General features: G+C 45.2%; 1 long non-coding RNA gene across 1 annotated transcript in view; it reads right to left on the reverse strand.

Annotated features, from left to right (window-relative positions):
* Positions 1 to 365: 365 nt before the first annotated feature.
* Positions 366 to 18,416, reverse strand: part of LOC134932073 (uncharacterized) — a 33,210-nt gene continuing 15,159 nt past the window's right edge. Inside the window, exon 3 of the long non-coding RNA XR_010179240.1 lies at positions 366 to 1,056. This is a non-coding gene — a long non-coding RNA (uncharacterized LOC134932073). The remainder of the gene's footprint in view (positions 1,057 to 18,416) is intronic.

Genomic DNA, 18,416 nt, shown 5'->3' on the forward strand with positions numbered 1-18,416 from the left:
CTGCAAGGACTCCACATCTAATTCCGAATTAATTACCTTACACAGTATCATCTGCAAAGATTGACACTGTGCTTTCCAGGCCTATTTCTAGCTCATTGATAAATATGGTCAGAAAGATGCCATTAGAATCCAGAGGCGCTCAAAGAAAACATAAATGAACATTCATAGTGTATCACACATATGTGTAGAACTATTCAATTAAAATCTTTAAATAAGCCTTATACCTAAAGATGAGTCTACTTTTTTAGGAGTAGACAATCACGCATTTTTTGGGGGGAGCTGGAGTTCTACCAGTATGGATTCCGAGTGGCTTTGATCCTCCTCTCCACAGATGTACTCCCAAAAAAGAAAGATAAAAAACCTCCAATGGTGCAATATCTTTTATTTGCTGTGCTAAACATATAAAACAGGGATAAGGGTGGTCTCTCACCATATGAAGTGGTCTACGAAGTAGACAAAAACAGCAGGTTTTAAAAGGTGTTCACATTCGGGCGTCCCCGGAACTGGCTGTTCCACTCCACAGATGATGTCCCAACCGTCTCCCTCACAATAAAAGAGTCCTCTTTCCAACGCGTTTCGACACAAGCAGTGTCTTCCTCAAGGCATAAGGAGGTACTGACATTCTAATCTATATATACCCATCATAATTTTCTAGAGGGTAAGCCTATTTCCAGACATGGAACTACTATCCTCTAAGATTCTTATCCTAATACTAACAGTTCATTCCGTTTATAGTCCAGTCCAAATTTCACAGTGAGCCACATATTCCCGCCAAAAGGGGAAAGTCCATCTCCTCTGGCCGCTGAGTTGCGCCGGCCGGAAGTCGTCATTATAGCCGCGGCCGGAAATCCGTCATTCGGGCCGCGACCGGAAGTGCGTCATCCCCATCCTCCGCGATCCGCTACACCCGGAAGTTGCGGGTGCGTGGCTTCAAACGTCCCACCGGAGGTGTATCGTCCATCAGTCTCCTCTTTATTACTGAGAAGTCCAACTTATTCAAACCATAATAGGTTTATAAACACCCCACGATAAAGGCATTTTGGTGAAGGGAATCACCTCAAAGGAAGGGGAAACATTAAGATAGATTAAAAACCATTTCATTGCGAGATACATCCTAATCCCTAAAAAGTCCAACAAAAGAGGTTTAACTATAAAAATACTTTAAAAATAAAAAATGCTGGTGAAATTAAAAAATGTTTTATTAATTTAAAATAAATGTCCTATGTGATAATACAGTATATTCTTATAAAAACCACTTCAATTCAAAGTCTTTATTAAGTCCTTTGGGGGCAAGGGTACCGTGATTATAGATCATATTCATTTCACTTCTGGCTAATTTGGACCCCAAATCACTCCCCTACTATCCCCCTAAATGTGCTTAAGACCATAAAAATTCCTAATGTGGGCTGTATCACAGTGATGAATATTTTTAAAGTGCAAAGAGAGGGCATGTGTTTCTATACCTTTAGTGATGTTACGTAGATGTTCCCCTAATCTCACTTTTAGGGGTCTACTGGTACGTCCGATATAAAATTTCCCACATGAGCACTCAATACAATAAACTACATTAAAAGTATGACAGGTGATCAGATCTGTTATTTTAACCTTTTTATTATTGATCGTAACCTCTGTTATTTTCATACCAAATGTGTTTTTCACTTTCTTACACGCCGTGCACAGCCCATATCTATAAAAACCAGTAGATGAAACCTTAGGGCCTTTTGGGGATGCGGGACACAGGCTCCTTACTAATTTAGTTTTGAGGTTAGGGGCCCGTCTAAATATACACAATGGATTTGAAGGTAAGTCATCCCCTATTACTGGATCCTTCTTTAACACTCGCCAGTGTTTCTTAAGGATCCGTTGGACTTTGGCGTGCTGTGAGGAAAAGTTCGTAATAAAAGCCCATTTAAATTTCTCTTCTTGTTTATCTTTTTCCTTGCCCCTTGGTTTATTCAAAATGGTATTCCTGTCCAATTCAGAGATTTCTTGAAGAGCCCTTTCAGTTTTATCTTTATCATACCCACATTTATTAAAACATTCCACCATTTCTCCAGCCTGAATCTGAAAAATTTCTTTTTCTGAACAGTTTTTCCTTAGTCGCCTAAGTTGTCCTGATGGTATAGATTCTAACCATCTATCGTGGTGGCAACTATACCTGGAGATAAAGGATCTGGAGTCGGTGGGCTTAATAAAATTTTTTGTTTTCAATAAACCTTCCTCTACATAAATCGTTAAGTCTAAAAAGTTCACACATTCCTGACTTATATCAAAAGTTAGGACTATATTTTGATCATTGTGGTTTAAAAAAGAACAAAAGTGATCAAGTGCCTCCTTCCCACCTCTCCATATAAAAAATATATCATCGATATATCTTCGCCAGGACACTAGGTTCGCCCCAAAGGGGTTATTATTCCAAATGGAAGTATCCTCCCACTCCCCCATAAAAATATTAGCATAGCTCGGGGCGAACCAAGTGCCCATGGCGGTACCCCTCTTTTGTAGGTAAAAATCCTCCTTAAAAACAAAATAATTATTAGTTAAGATAAAATTGATACCCTCCACTAAAAATTCCATTAGATTAGGATCCAAATTGGACTGTCTCAATTTCTTTGTTACGGATTCTATTCCTTGTTTGTGTTCTATAATTGTGTATAATGAACTGACATCAGATGTCACTAAGAAAAAATCCTCTTTCCATTCTATAGTTGGCAATAGGTTTAACACGTCTCCCGTGTCTTTTAAATGAGACCTGTTGGTTGAAACTAGGGGTTGGAGATAAAAATCAATAAAAGACGATAAATTAGCTGTCAAAGAATCCATTCCGGACACTATAGGTCATCCTGGAGGGTTCAAAGTGCACTTGTAAATGGTAAAATGTAAATGGTAGGTATTAAGGGGTTCTCTATTAGGAGAAACTTAGATTCTGTTTCTGTGATGGTGCCTTTTTTAATGTAGACTTCTACCAGGGTCCGTAATTGAGTACCCATTTTCTTGGTGGGGTCCCCCCTGATTTTCTTATAGGTCATTCCATCACTCAACTGTCGGCTGACCTCTACTTCGTATTTAACTTTGTCCATCAAGACGACGGCTCCGCCTTTATCAGCCGGCTTGATGATTAGGCTCCTATCTTTTGACAAAGTAATAAGAGCCCTTCGTTCCTTGAAAGTTAGATCATATCTAACTTTCTCCGATTCTAGTTTCTCCAAGTCACTAAGTACCAATGCACTAAAAGATTCCAAAAAGCATCCTTTGAGGTGTGAAGGAAAGAAATTAGATTTTGGTCTAAACAAGAGATTTCCCTCAGTTTCATTAACCAGCTGTTCATCAGATTTTAGTTTAAAAAACTTCTTCAAAGTTAATTTCCTTATAAACTTTTGAATGTCAATAAAGGTGTTAAATTGATCTATCTTTGTTGAGGGAGAGAACTTCAATCCCTTTTCGAGTAGAGTTCGTTCCTCATTTAACAGGATATGCGAACTCAGATTGAAGATCTTGACACTCTGTGCCTCTGGATTATTGTTTCTAGAATTCTCCAAAGGCTTTCTCTTATTTCTTTTATTTTTCTTCTTTTTATTTCTTGCTCTATTGCGATTCTGATTGTGCCCACCCCTTTTTCCCCTATGTGTGTGTTTTATCTCCATACCGGGGCTCTCCTTCCTCTGTCTAAAAAAGGGGATGAATTGTATGGAGATATGTCATCTAGAGGAAGAAAACGGTTGGAATGTGTGAAATTTGGTCTCCTATCTCTCCCATTCCAATCCCCCCATTTGTGGTTATCATTACCATTCCTCCAATTGGAATGACCTCTATCTGATATTCTATCATCATATCCTGATCTATCTAGTCTCCTGTTTGGATGTCTGTCTCTCCATCCTCCAAGATTATAGCTGGTGTGTGTCTCTTGGGGAACTTCTCTATTCTGTGTTAATGCTGTTATTGATTCCGGTCTACTTTGACGGAACTGGTTACCCCTTGGTTTCCTTTGCCCTTGTTTTGCACTCTTTTGCTTAAAAAGGACTGATTCAGCAGCAGCATTCTCCTCTATCAAGGGATCTGAGCATGTCTCTATATTCTTATCCCGTTGGAATTTTTTAGTTTTCCTTGCTATAAGAGCTCTCTCAGCTTGCATAATCCTAACCCCAATGGCTTTCTCTTTTTCTTTAAAGTCAGGAAGGTCTGAGAAAGGGATTATTAATTTCTTAAAATCCCGTATTGCTTCATCTAATTTTGTCAGGTCATTCTTCCTCTCATCTATAATCAACCGCATTAAATCAAATGAGCAATTTTCAATAATCATTTCCCATTTCTGTTTGAAACCCTCTGTGGATGTGGTAAAACTGGCCTGTTTAATGATCTTTAAACCTTTTGGGACCATTTTGGAGGCCAGGTACTTTTCTAAGGTGACCACCTCCCACCAAATTCTATTTTCTTTCAAAAGGGTATTTTCCAACCTATGTAACAGATTGTCTAAATCCTCATCCACTAAAACTATGTCAGTGTCTGATGGATCAAACATACTGTGCAACTTTTTCAGTCTCTCTTCCCTAAATTTAAACATAATGGCTGCACACTCTTATCAATTTAGGATGAAAAACAACAATAGCAGAAAATGATAATAATGATAAGATACCGTGCGCCAGTGATGGCTGCCTCTGATTTCAGGAAATGGACAAAGAAGTGTCACCCCACACTCCAGAAATCGATATGGTCAGAGAGATGCCATTAGAATCCAGACTTCCGGCCGGCGCAACTCAGCGGCCAGAGGAGATGGACTTTCCCCTTTTGGCGGGAGTATGTGGCTCACTGTGAAATTTGGACTGGACTATAAACGGAATGAACTGTTAGTATTAGGATAGGAATCTTAGAGGATAGTAGTTCCATGTCTGGAAATAGGCTTACCCTCTAGAAAATTATGATGGGTATATATAGATTAGAATGTCAGTACCTCCTTATGCCTTGAGGAAGACACTGCTTGTGTCGAAACGCGTTGGAAAGAGGACTCTTTTATTGTGAGGGAGACGGTTGGGACATCATCTGTGGAGTGGAACAGCCAGTTCCGGGGACGCCCGAATGTGAACACCTTTTAAAACCTGCTGTTTTTGTCTACTTCGTAGACCACTTCATATGGTGAGAGACCACCCTTATCCCTGTTTTATATGTTTAGCACAGCAAATAAAAGATATTGCACCATTGGAGGTTTTTTATCTTTCTTTTTTGGGGATACATCTGTGGAGAGGAGGATCAAAGCCACTCGGAATCCATACTGGTAGAACTCCAGCTCCCCCCAAAAAATGCGTGATTGTCTACTCCTAAAAAAGTAGACTCATCTTTAGGTATAAGGCTTATTTAAAGATTTTAATTGAATAGTTCTACACATATGTGTGATACACTATGAATGTTCATTTATGTTTTCTTTGAGCGCCTCTGGATTCTAATGGCATCTCTCTGACCATATCGATTTCTGGAGTGTGGGGTGACACTTCTTTGTCCATTTCCTGAAATCAGAGGCAGCCATCACTGGCATACGGTATCTTATCATTATTATCATTTTCTGTCATTGATAAATATGTTGAACAGTAGTGGCCCAAGTACGGACCCTTGTAGTATTCTGCTGACTACTGGGGACCAGGTTGAGGACTTCCCTTTGACCACTACTCGGTGTAACCTGCTATCCAGCCAGTTACTTATCCATGTGCAAATAGTTTTTCCTAGGCCAAGCTCCTTTAATTTGATGATCAGTCTCCTGTGAGGCACTATATCGAAGGCTTTTGCAAAATCTAGGAAGACCACATCCACTGCTTTTCCCTGATCAAGATTATTGCTCACTTCCTCGTAGAAGCTAATTAAGTTAGTTTGACATGATCTGTCCCTCACAAACCCATGCTGGTTCTTGCTAATAATCATAGCGGTCTGTAGATACTCCTGTATGCTGTCCCTTAAAATTCCTTCCAATATTTTCCCCACTATAGATGTCAAACTAATCGGTCTGTAGTTAGCTGAATGATTTTTGGATCCCTTTTTAAATAATGGCACTACCTCAGCTATACGCCAATCCTTCGGTACCATGCCTGATCTAATTGACCTATTGAAAATCAAGTATAGGGGTCGTGCTAGTTGTGAACTAAACTCCATAAGAACCCTCGGGTAAAGTCCATCAGGACCAGGTGATTTATTAATCTTAATTTTGCTTAGTCTCTCCCGGACTAGTTTGTCACTTAAACAAGTATCTAACCATGAATCATTACTGTCACAATTGTTATGCTCTACTCCCGCCATCAGTTCTTCTCTGGTGAATACTGATGAAAAGAATTTGTTCAGTATTTCCGCTTTTATTTCGTCATCATTTATCAATACTCCAAATTCATCTTATAATGGACCTATATTCTCCTTTTCTCTAACGTCCTAAGTGGATGCTGGGGACTCCGTAAGGACCATGGGGAATAGCGGCTCCGCAGGAGACTGGGCACATCTAAAGAAAGCTTTAGGACTATCTGGTGTGCACTGGCTCCTCCCCCTATGACCCTCCTCCAAGCCTCAGTTAGATCTCTGTGCCCGAACGAGAAGGGTGCACACTAGGGGCTCTCCTGAGCTTCTTAGTGAAAGTTTTAGATTAGGTTTTTTATTTTCAGTGAGACCTGCTGGCAACAGGCTCACTGCATCGAGGGACTAAGGGGAGAAGAAGCGAACTCACCTGCGTGCAGAGTGGATTGGGCTTCTTAGGCTACTGGACATTAGCTCCAGAGGGACGATCACAGGCCCAGCTTGGATGGGTCCCAGAGCCGCGCCGCTGGCCCCCTTACAGAGCCAGAAGGCAGAAGAGGTCCGGAAAATCGGCGGCAGAAGACGTCCTGTCTTCAACAAGGTAGCGCACAGCACTGCAGCTGTGCGCCATTGCTCTCAGCACACTTCACACTTCGGTCACTGAGGGTGCAGGGCGCTGGGGGGGGCGCCCTGAGACGCAATAAAAACACCTTGGATGGCAAAAAAATGCATCACATATAGCTCCTGGGCTATATGGATGCATTTAACCCCTGCCAGAATCCATAAAAAAGCAGGAGAAAAGTCCGCGAAAAAGGGGCGGAGCCTATCTCCTCAGCACACTGGCGCCATTTTCCCTCACAGCTCCGTTGGAGGGAAGCTCCCTGTCTCTCCCCTGCAGTCACTACACTACAGAAAGGGTTAAAAAAAGAGAGGGGGGCACTAATTAGGCGCAGTATTAACTATACAGCAGCTATAAGGGGAAAAACACTTATATAAGGTTATCCCTGTATATATATAGCGCTCTGGTGTGTGCTGGCAAACTCTCCCTCTGTCTCCCCAAAGGGCTAGTGGGGTCCTGTCCTCTATCAGAGCATTCCCTGTGTGTGTGCTGTATGTCGGTGCTTTTGTGTCGACATGTATGAGGAGAAAAATGATGTGGAGACGGAGCAGATTGCCTGTAATAGTGATGTCACCCCCTAGGGGGTCGACACCTGAGTGGATGAACTGTTGGAAGGAATTACGTGACAGTGTCAGCTCTGTATAAAAGACAGTGGTTGACATGAGACAGCCGGCTACTCAGCTTGTGCCTGTCCAGACGTCTCATAGGCCGTCAGGGGCTCTAAAGCGCCCGTTACCTCAGATGGCAGATATAGACGCCGACATGGATACTGACTCCAGTGTCGACGGTGAAGAGACGAATGTGACTTCCAGTAGGGCCACACGTTACATGATTGAGGCAATGAAAAATGTTTTACAATTTGCCGACTGGCATCAAGTCTAAGCGCGTTGTCCATTTCTACCAGTAGAGGGTTATGGACACGTCAGTGGTCAGGTGATGCGTATTCCAAACGGCATTTGGAAGTATTGCTTTATTAAGGGAGGAGTTATTTGGGGTCGGTCTTTCAGACCTGGTGGCCACGGCAACAGCTGGGAATTCCACGTTTGTACCCCAGGTCGCCTCTCAACATGAGAAGACGCCGTATTATCAGGCGCTGTCTTTTCGTGGACAAGCGGGCAAAAGGTTCCTCATTTCTGCCCCGTGACAGAGGGAGAGGAAAAAGGCTGCAGAAATCAGCCAGTTCCCAGGAACAGAAACCCTCTCCCGCCTCTGCCAAGCCCTCAGTATACGCTGGGGCTTTACAAGCAGAATCAGGCACGGTGGGGGGCCCGTCTCAATGAATTTCAGCGCGCAGTGGGCTCACTCGCAAGTAGACCCCTGGATCCTTCAGGTGATATCTCAGGGGTACAAATTAGAATTCGAGACGTCTCCCCCTCGCCGTTTCCTAAAGTCGGCTTTACCGATGTCTCCTTCTGACAGGGAGACAGTTTTGGAAGCCATTCACAAGCTGTATTCCCAGCAGGTGATAATCAAGATACCCCTCCTGCAACAGGGAACGGGGTATTATTCCACACTGTTGTGGTACCGAAGCCGGACGGCTCGGTGAGACCGATTCTAAATCTAAAATCTTTGAACACTTACGTACAGAGGTTCAAATTCAAGATTGAGTCACTCAGAGCAGTGATTGCGAACCTGGAAGAAGGGGACTACATGATGTCTCGGGACATCAAGGATGCTTACCTTCATGTCAAAATTTACCCTTCTCACCAAGGGTACCTCAGGTTTATGGTACAGAACTGTCACTATCAGTTCAGACGCTGCCGTATGGATGGTACACGGCACCCCGGGTCTTTACCAAGGTAATGGCCGAAATGATGATATTCCTTCGAAGGAAGTGAATTTTAGTTATCCCTTCCTTGGACAATTCCCTGATAAGGGTAAGATCCAGGGAACAGTTGGAGGTCGGTGTAGCACTATCTCAGGTAGTGTTGCGGCAGCACGATTGGATTCTCAATATTCCAAAATCGCACCTGGTTCCGACGACGTGTCTTCTGTTCCTAGGGATGATCCTGGACACAGTCCAGAAAAAGGTGTTTCTCCCGGAGGAGAAAGCCAGGGAGTTATCCGAGCTAGTCAGGAACCTCCTAAAACCGAGCCAAGTCTCAGTGCATCAATGCACAAGGGTTCTGGGTAAAATGGTGGCTTCCTACGAAGCAATCCCATTCGGCAGATTCCACGCAAGAACTTTCCAGTGGGACCTACTGGACAAATGGTCCGGATCGCATCTTCAGATGCATCAGCGGATAACCCTGTCACCAAGGACAAGGGTGTCCCTCCTGTGGTGGTTGCAGAGTGCTCATCTTCTAGAGGGCCGCAGATTAGGCATTCAGGACTGGGTCCTGGTGACCACGGATGCCAGCCTGCGAGGCTGGGGAGCAGTCACACAGGGAAGGAATATCCAGGGCTTATGGTCAAGCCTGGAGACATCACTTCACATAAATATCCTGAAGCTAAGGGACATTTACAATGCTCTAAGCTTAGCAAGACCTCTGCTTCAAGGTCAGCCGGTGTTGATCCAGTCGGACAACATCACGGCAGTCACCCACGTAAACAGACAGGGTGGCACAAGAAGCAGGAGGGCAATTGCAGAAGCTGCAAGGATTCTTCGCTGGGCGGAAAATCATGTGATAGCACTGTCAGCAGTATTCATTCCGGGAGTGGACAACTGGGAAGCAGACTTCCTCAGCACGACCTCCACCCGGGAGAGTGGGGACTTCACCCAGAAGTCTTCCACATGATTAAAAACTCGACAGGTATTGCGCCAGGTCCAGGGACCCTCAGGCAATAAGCTGTAGACGCTCTGGTAACACCGTGGGTGTACCAGTCAGGGTATGTGTTCCCTCCTCTGCCTCTCATACCCAAGGTACTGAGATTGATAAGATGGAGAGGAGTAAGCACTATATTCGTGGTTCCGGATTGGCCAAGAAGGACTTGGTAACCGGAACTTCAAGAGATGCTCACGGAGGATCCGTGGCCTCTACCTCTAAGAAGGGACCTGCTCCAGCAAGGACCCTGTCTGTTCCAAGACTTACCGCGGCTGCGTTTGACGGCATGGCGGTTGAACGCCGGATCCTGAAGGAAAAAAGGCATTCCGGATGAAGTCATCCCTATCCTGATCAAAGCCAGGAAGGATGTAACCGCAAAAACATTATCACCGCAATTGGCGAAAATATGTTGCGTGGTGCGAGGCCAGTAAGGCCCGACGGAGGAAATTCAACTGGGTCGATTCCTACATTTCCTGCAAACAGGAGTGTCTATGGGCCTGAAATTGGGGTCCATTAAGGTTCAAATTTCGGCCCTGTCAATTTTCTTCCAAAAAGAACTAGCTTCAGTCCCTGAAGTTCAGACGTTTGTAAAAGGGGTACTGCATATACAGCCTCCTTTTGTGCCTCCAGTGGCACTTTGGGATCTCAATGTAGTTTTGGGTTCCAAAAGTCACATTGGTTTGAACCACTTAAATCTGTGGAGTTAAAATATCTCACATGGAAAGTGGTCATGCTGTTGGCCCTGGCCTGGGCCAGGCGCGTGTCAGAATTGGCGGCTTTATCCTGAAAAAGCCCTTATCTGATTTTCCATTCGGACAGGGCGGAATTGAGGACTCGTCCTCAGTTTCTCCCCAAGGTGGTTTCAGCGTCTCACCTGAACCAACCTATTGGTGGTGCCTGCGGCTACTAGGGACTTGGAGGCCTCCAAGTTGCTAGACGTTGTCAGTGCCCTGAAAATATATGTTTCCAGGACGGCTGGAGTCAGGAAATCTGACTCGCTGTTTATCCTGTGTGCACCCAACAAGCTGGGTGCTCCTGCTTCTAAGCAGACTATTGCTCGTTGGATTTGTAGTACAATTCAGCTTGCACATTCTGTGGCAGGCCTGCCACAGCCAAAAATCTGTAAATGCCCACTCCACAAGGAAGGTGGGCTCATCTTGGGCGGCTGCCCGAGGGGTCTCGGCTTTACAACTTTGCCGAGCAGCTACTTGGTCAGGAGCAAATACGTTTGTAAAATTCTACAAAATTGATATCCTGGCTGAGGAGAACCTGGAGTTCTCTCATTTGGTGCTGCAGAGTCATCCGCACTCTCCCGCCCGTTTGGGAGCTTTGGTATAATCCCCATGGTCCTTACGGAGTCCCCAGCATCCACTTAGGACGTTAGAGAAAATAAGAATTTACTTACCGATAATTCTATTTCTCATAGTCCGTAGTGGATGCTGGGCGCCCATCCCAAGTGCGGATTGTCTGCAATACTTGTACATAGTTATTGTTACAAAAATCGGGTTATTATTGCTGTGAGCCATCTTTCAGAGGCTCCTCTGTTATCATGCTGTTAACTGGGTTCAGATCACAGGTTATACGGTGTGATTGGTGTGGCTGGTATGAGTCTTACCCGGGATTCAAAATCCTTCCTTATTGTGTACGCTCGTCCGGGCACAGTATCCTAACTGAGGCTTGGAGGAGGGTCATAGGGGGAGGAGCCAGTGCACACCAGATAGTCCTAAAGCTTTCTTTAGATGTGCCCAGTCTCCTGCGGAGCCGCTATTCCCCATGGTCCTTACGGAGTCCCCAGCATCCACTACGGACTATGAGAAATAGAATTATCGGTAAGTAAATTCTTATTTTTTAACCTTTTACCATTTATGTATTTAAAAACGTTTTAGGATTGGTTTTACTCTCTATAGCAATTTGCTTTTCATTTTCCATTTTAGCTGCTCTTATTGCATCTTTTTATCACATTCCTTGTAATACTTGAAAGACTCCTCCTTTCCATTAGATTTATATGCTTTGAAAGCCCGCTTTTTTGATCCATTTCTGCCTTAACCTTCTTGTTAAGCCACATCGGTTTGAGTTTAATACTCCTGTGTTTACTGCCTATGGGAATAAATTTATGAATATTGCTATCCAACAACCCTTTTAAAGCATCCCACATTTCCGATGTGTTCTTGTTATGAAACAAAACTTCCCACTCAATGTCATTGGCCCTCATTCCGAGTTGTTCGCTCGGTAAATTTCATTGCATCGCAGCGATTTTCCGCTTAGTGCGCATGCGCAATGTTCGCACTGCGACTGCGCCAAGTAAATCTGCTATGCACTTAGTAATTTTACTCACGGCTTTTTCATCGTTCTGGCGATCGTAATGTGATTGACAGGAAATGGGTGTTTCGGGGCGGAAACAGGCCGTTTTATGGGCGTGTGGGAAAAAACGCTACCGTTTCCGGAAAAAACGCAGGAGTGGCCGGAGAAACGGGGGAGTGTCTGGGCGAACGCTGGGAGTGTTTGTGACGTCAAACCAGGAACGACAAGCACTGAACTGATCGCAGATGCCGAGTAAGTCTGAAGCTACTCTGAAACTGCTAAGTAGTTTGTAATCGCAATATTGCGATTACATCGTTCGCAATTTTAAGAAGCTAAGATTCACTCCCAGTAGGCGGCGGCTTAGCGTGTGTAACTCTGCTAAAATCGCCTTGCGAGCGATCAACTCGGAATGAGGGCCATTAAGTGCACATCTCAGCATACTGAAATTAGCCTTCCTAAAGTTAAATGTTTTGGTTGAACCCCTGTAGCTGTCTTTCCTGAAACTGATGTCGAATGTGATCATATAGTGATCACTGTTACCCAAAGTCTCCCCAACTTTAGTATTTGATATAATGTCCACATTATTAGTAATTACTAGATCCAGAGTAGTTTTACCCCTAGTTGGGTCCTCGACTAATTGAGACAAGTAGTGATCCTTTAACATATTTAATAACCTGTTGCCCCTCGCTTCAACACATGAATCGTTACTCCAATTTATATCAGGATAATTAAAATCCCCAATCACAAGGATGTCCCCCAATCCCACAGCCGTTTTGATTTGCTGCAAGAGTTGTTCTTCCTCATGTATGCTAATATCCGGCTGTTTGTAGCACGTGCCTCTGACTAGTTTTTTTGCATCAATACCCCCACTTGAGATTTCAACCCATAGTAACTCCACATTATCGCCAGTCTCCTCATAAATAACCTCCTTTAAGTATGGTTTAAGTGATGGTTTAACATAAAGACATACACCTCCTCCTCTTTTGCTTGTCCTGTCCCTCCTGAAAAGAGAATACCCCTCCAAGTTTGCAACCCAGTCGTGAGAGTCGTCCCACCATGTTTCCATAATACCTATAATGCCATACTCAGCCTTTGATGCTAACAATTCCAATTCCCTCATTTTACCTGCTAGACTTCTTGCGTTTGCAGGCATACATTTTAGTTTAGCGGTTCCTTTATCCGTTTGTTTTTTTTAAAGATATCCTATCCTGGTTTACTAGTGCATCCCTAGAGTTACTGATACTGACTGTCCTTCTCGCTCCCTCTCTTTGATCAACCCAATGTTTCCGTCTAAATTCACCGCCCTGACATAAGTGTTTTTACTTATGCTCCGTACTTCATTTTCTATATGCTGTAATGATGACACATAATTGTTATTAGTTAATGCTTTGGCAAAACCTTTCTTAATACCCTTATTAGAACCTATGTAAATACCCTTGCCGGCTGCACTTTCCCTCCCCCCTTCTCCACCCCCATTTATCTCACTACCACCATCCCTACTATTCTCACTGCATGACCCATAGTTTCTAGCTAAACCCTCCCCACATGCTCCTAGTTTAAAGCTCCTCCAACCTACTAACCATCCTTCCCCCCAGCACAGCAGCCCCTTCCTCATTCAGGTGCAATCCATCGTGAGAAAAAAGATGGTGCCTGACTGAGAAGACCGCTCAGTGTTCCAGGAACACAAACCCCTCTTTCCTACACCAGTCTCTAAGCCACACATTTACCTCACTAATCTCCCTCTGTCTCCCTGGGCTAGCGCGTGGCACTGGTAATATTTTGGAGAATATTACCTTAGATGTCCTTTTTTTTAGTTTCTGGCCTAAGTCCCTATAATCTTTCTTAAGGACATCCCACCTACCACTAACTTTGTCATTGGTGCCAACATGCACCAAGACCTCCAGGTCTTTCCCAGCCCCTCCCAACAATCTATCTACCCAGTCCGTGATGTTCCATACCCGAGCACCCAGGAGACAACAGACCATACGGCGATCACGATCCCGGTAGAAAATTGCCCTATCTGCCTTCCTGATGATAGAGTCCCCTACCACCACCATCTGCCTGGGCGCCTCTCTAGCTTTCATCCCATCTGAGCCAGAGGGACCACTCCTCCGGTTGCTGGAGGGAGCAATCTCCTCCAGCTCCGTCATTTCGTCGCTATCATCCACAGAATCTTTGTCCAATCGGGCAAATTTGTTCGGGTTTGATAGATCTGAGATGTCGTGCCTTCCCCTCTTTTTCTTCCTCATTACAATGACCCAACTGCCTACCTGATTATACTCGTCTACCGGTGACCCCTGCTGCAACTCCTCCACCTCTATCTAAATTTCGCTCAAGATTGTGAATATCCCTCAGTCGCGTAACGGTTTGCTCTAGATCAGTTACCTGGGCTTCCAGGGCAACCGTTCGCTCACATCTCGCGCATATGTATTCGCACTGGGTCGGCTGCTCCAGGTGCGCATACATCTTGCATGACACACACTGAGTGAGAATCCCAATCACAGCCCCTCCCATTTGTTTGAAAAACTGACTCCCTATTACCTTCCGAAGAACAATGAAAACAATACAAACTAAATAGCCAATACAATCAAATACACAATAAAGTAGATAATAATATTTATCTGAGTGGGTTCTCTCCTGCGACACCGATACTCCTCCTTGCTGTTGCTCCAGCAGCTCTCTGCACATCCCTTTCACTCGGCTTCCGGCTCCTACTTCGTCCACAGACCACAGACCTCACACATGCAGGCTTTGGCTGCAGCAGCACACACTCATTCCCAGTAGCAGCAGCCCTTACACACTTTCACTGCCCTGGCAGCACTCTCTCACTCACTCTCACCCTGCAGCAACACTCACACTCTTTCTTACCCCCAGCAGCAGCACTCACCCTTCCCTCTTCCTAACACACACACGCACACACACACGTAAGTGTGTGCCTCCCCCACCTGCTTGCTCACACACTCCACAAGCCGCAGTAGCAGCAACAGTCCGGCAGTGCCCTCTCACTCACACAATCACAGCACTGTACTTAGCCCGCAGTCGCTCACCCAGCAGCCGCACACTCACACAACAGCGGCAGCAGCAGCGATCCCCCGATTCCTGCTCCCCTGAATTCAACCCCCAGCCGCTCACACAGCAGCTGCACACTCACACAACAGCGGCAGCAGCAGCGATCCCCCGCTGCTTGCTCCGCTGAATTCTGCCCCCAGCCGCTCACACAGCAGCTGCATACTCACACAACAGTGGCAGCAGCAGCAATCCACCCGCGGGGGGGGGGGGCACCCTGGGCAGCATATATACCTCAATATAAGACTGGCAACAGGGGACATAGGTGCTGGGGCACTGTCCTAACCCCTGCCAGTATAAAGATTTTAACAAAAATAGCGGGACTGAAGCGCGCCATTACGGGGGCGGGGCTTAGACCTCACAGCTCACACAGCCAGCGCCATTTTCTCTTGCAGAGACACTGGTCCTTCCTCACACTGCTGAAAGTATCAGGGTGCAAAACGGGGGGGGGGGGGGGGGCACAGTAAAATTGGTGCAATATATGTTTAATATAAAAGCGCTGCAGGTTTGGGGGCATTCTATAATGTTCAGAACTGTTGATTAAGCGCTGGGTTGTGAGCTGGCAAACTCTATCTGTGTCTCTCTGACATGTTTGGTACACGTGTGTCGGCATGTCTGAGGCGGAGTGCTTCCCACAAACGGCTGTGGGAGTGACCCTGTCGGCACCGCCGACGCCTGGTGGTACTTGGTACATGTGTGTCAAGTCAACATGTAGGTGGATGAATGTTTTTCCCAAGTGAAAACTATATTAGGGACACAGATACACCAATATATGACTGGGTAAAAAATTGCATGTTAATGTGATGCATATCAGAAAGGGCTATGCATACATATATATATATATATATATATATATATAGTAAGGTTGAATAAATCGGTGTAATAGACACAGAAATATCTATGGATGTCTTGTTCATAGCTATATTTCCCTCAGACCCCTCGGGGTCGCAAACAGGTTATTTTGCTCAGTTACTACTCCCTTATACCGTCACAGATGCTAATTCCTGTATCGACCATAATGTTTCCTGATAATATCCAGAAAAAAAGAGCATTTAGTACATGATTAGTGCATAATAAGGACGTATTGATGTCACTGTGGACCCTGCTGTTCCGAACAAAGGGGTCTATGTGTGTATATATGTATATATTTGTATGTATGTATATATATGTATATGTATTTATATATATATATATAAATTTATAATACTGCTGAAGTAACATTCTTCATTCTCATGTGCTGAACGCTCTGTTTGAGAAGGTCTGGGTCAGCCCTGACAAGATGATTTCAAATCCTCAAGAGAATTCCGATTGTTTATTCTTTTCCAGCCGCGGATAAAATAAAGTGGGTGTCACCCCCTGTTCTGCACGGGGCCCTGTCACACAGCCAGCGGATCATATGTAGGAAGCTACGTTATGTTCTAGTTATATGTCCACGCGTACGTCAGTTAGACCTGCCATTACATGCGCGTGGGGGAGTAGTAGTATTCAAAAATGGTCGGTTGCCTGGTCATCCGTTATAGATACCCTGGGGAGAGATGGGATACTCCTTACGTTGGGTCATATCAAGGATGCTGCAGCATGCTTTCGTGTGGCTGCAAGGGATAGAAGACTCTTGGGTTCGCGGGCCGATTCCATGGCGGTCTCGGCTAGGAGGGCGTTGTGGATTCACCAATGGAATGCTGAGGCTGACTCCGAGAAGATATGGAGTCTCTTCCCTATGAAGGTGAAGCCTGGTGTGGTCACGGCCTAGTTAATTTGATCTCGGCAGATGCCGCTGGTAAGTCTACCTTCTGGGCCTATGTTCCCTCACAACGGATGATGACGCATAATTGTCGGATGCAGTCATGACGGCCCAATAGATACGGATTCCCCTTTTTTCTTTGCAGGTAGAGGAAGGAGAAAAGGGAAGAGGTCAACAGCCTCTTCAAGGTCACAGGAGCAGAAATCATCCTCTGTTTCTGCCAGATCCACTGCATGACGCTGGGACTCTCTTGCGGGAGCCCACACCGGTGGGGCAACGTCTAAAGCTTTTCAGTCAGTTCTGGAACGGACTTGGACCTTTGGGTTTTACGAATAGTACCCAAGGGTGCATACTGGAGTTTCCAGGCGTTTTCCCTCACCAATTCTTCATTATTACCGATTCTCCTCCGGACAGGGAGGTAGTATGCGACGCAACACAAGAGTTGTGTCAGGATCAGGTCATGGTCCTGGTCTACCCTGTCACAATAGGGAGAAGGCTGTTATTCAAGCCTCTTCGTGCTCCCGAAGCCAGACGGCTAGGTCAGACCAATCCTAAATCTGACATCCCTTAATTTCTATTTAAAGAAATTCAAATCCAAGATGGAATCTCTCAGGGCAGTGAGATCCAATCTGAAAAAAGAATAAAGGAGGTCTAAATACATTTTCCTCCGCATTAGATTTACCTGAGGTTTGCTATTCAGGATGGTCATTACAAATTTCACCAGGGTGATGGCGGTAATGATAGTTCTCCTTCTCTAGTATGGAGTCACATTTATCCCATACTGGTACGGTCTCCTGATAATGGCGAGATCAAGAAACCAGTTGGTGCAAAACGTTGCACTCTCCCTGACAGTTCTTCAACAACAGGGTTGGCTCCTGAACTTGCCAGAATCACTGATGGCCCATCGACGCGGTTGTCGGTTTTGGGAATAATACTAGATACTACAGAGTTTTTTCTTCCTGTGGAAAAGGCTCTGGAGATCCAGAGTCTGGTCATACAAATTCCGAGACCAGCAGGAGTGTCAATCCATCAATACATTAGAAAAGATGGTTGCGGCCTACAAGGCCATTCAGTTGGCAGGTTCCTTGTCAAGGTGTTCTAGTGGACGAGGGGTCCGGTTCCCACCTACACATGCACTGGAAGATAATCCTGTTGTCAAAAGCCAGGATTTCGCTCCTGTGGTGGCTTCACACCTTGCACTTACTAGAGGGACGCAGGTTCGGGATTCAGGACTGGGTCCTGGTAACCATGGATGCAAGTCTCCGAGGCTGGGGAGCTGTCACTCAAGGGAAAAGCTTCCAAGAAAAATGCTAAAGTATGGAAGCCTGCCTTCACATGAATATGCTGGAATTGAGAGCCATTTACAACGGCCTTTAACAGGCGGTACATCTTCTTCAAGATCACCCCGTGCAGATCCAGTTGGATAAGGTAACAGCAAGGTGGAACAAAAAGCAGAGCGGAAATGGCAGAGGTGATGAAGATCCACCTCTGGGCAGAAAAATATGTATGGGCTCTGTCGGCAATTTTCATTCCGGTGGACAACTGGGAAGCATGCTTTCTCAGCAGACACGATCTCCGCCCGAGAGAGTGGGACCTCCACCAAGAAGTCTTTGCAGAGGTGACAAGTCTTTGGGGAGTTCCTCCAGTAGACAGGATGACT

The sequence above is a fragment of the Pseudophryne corroboree genome, chromosome 6 (assembly GCF_028390025.1).
Source record: "Pseudophryne corroboree isolate aPseCor3 chromosome 6, aPseCor3.hap2, whole genome shotgun sequence".
In the NCBI taxonomy this organism is placed as follows: Eukaryota; Metazoa; Chordata; class Amphibia; order Anura; family Myobatrachidae; genus Pseudophryne; species Pseudophryne corroboree.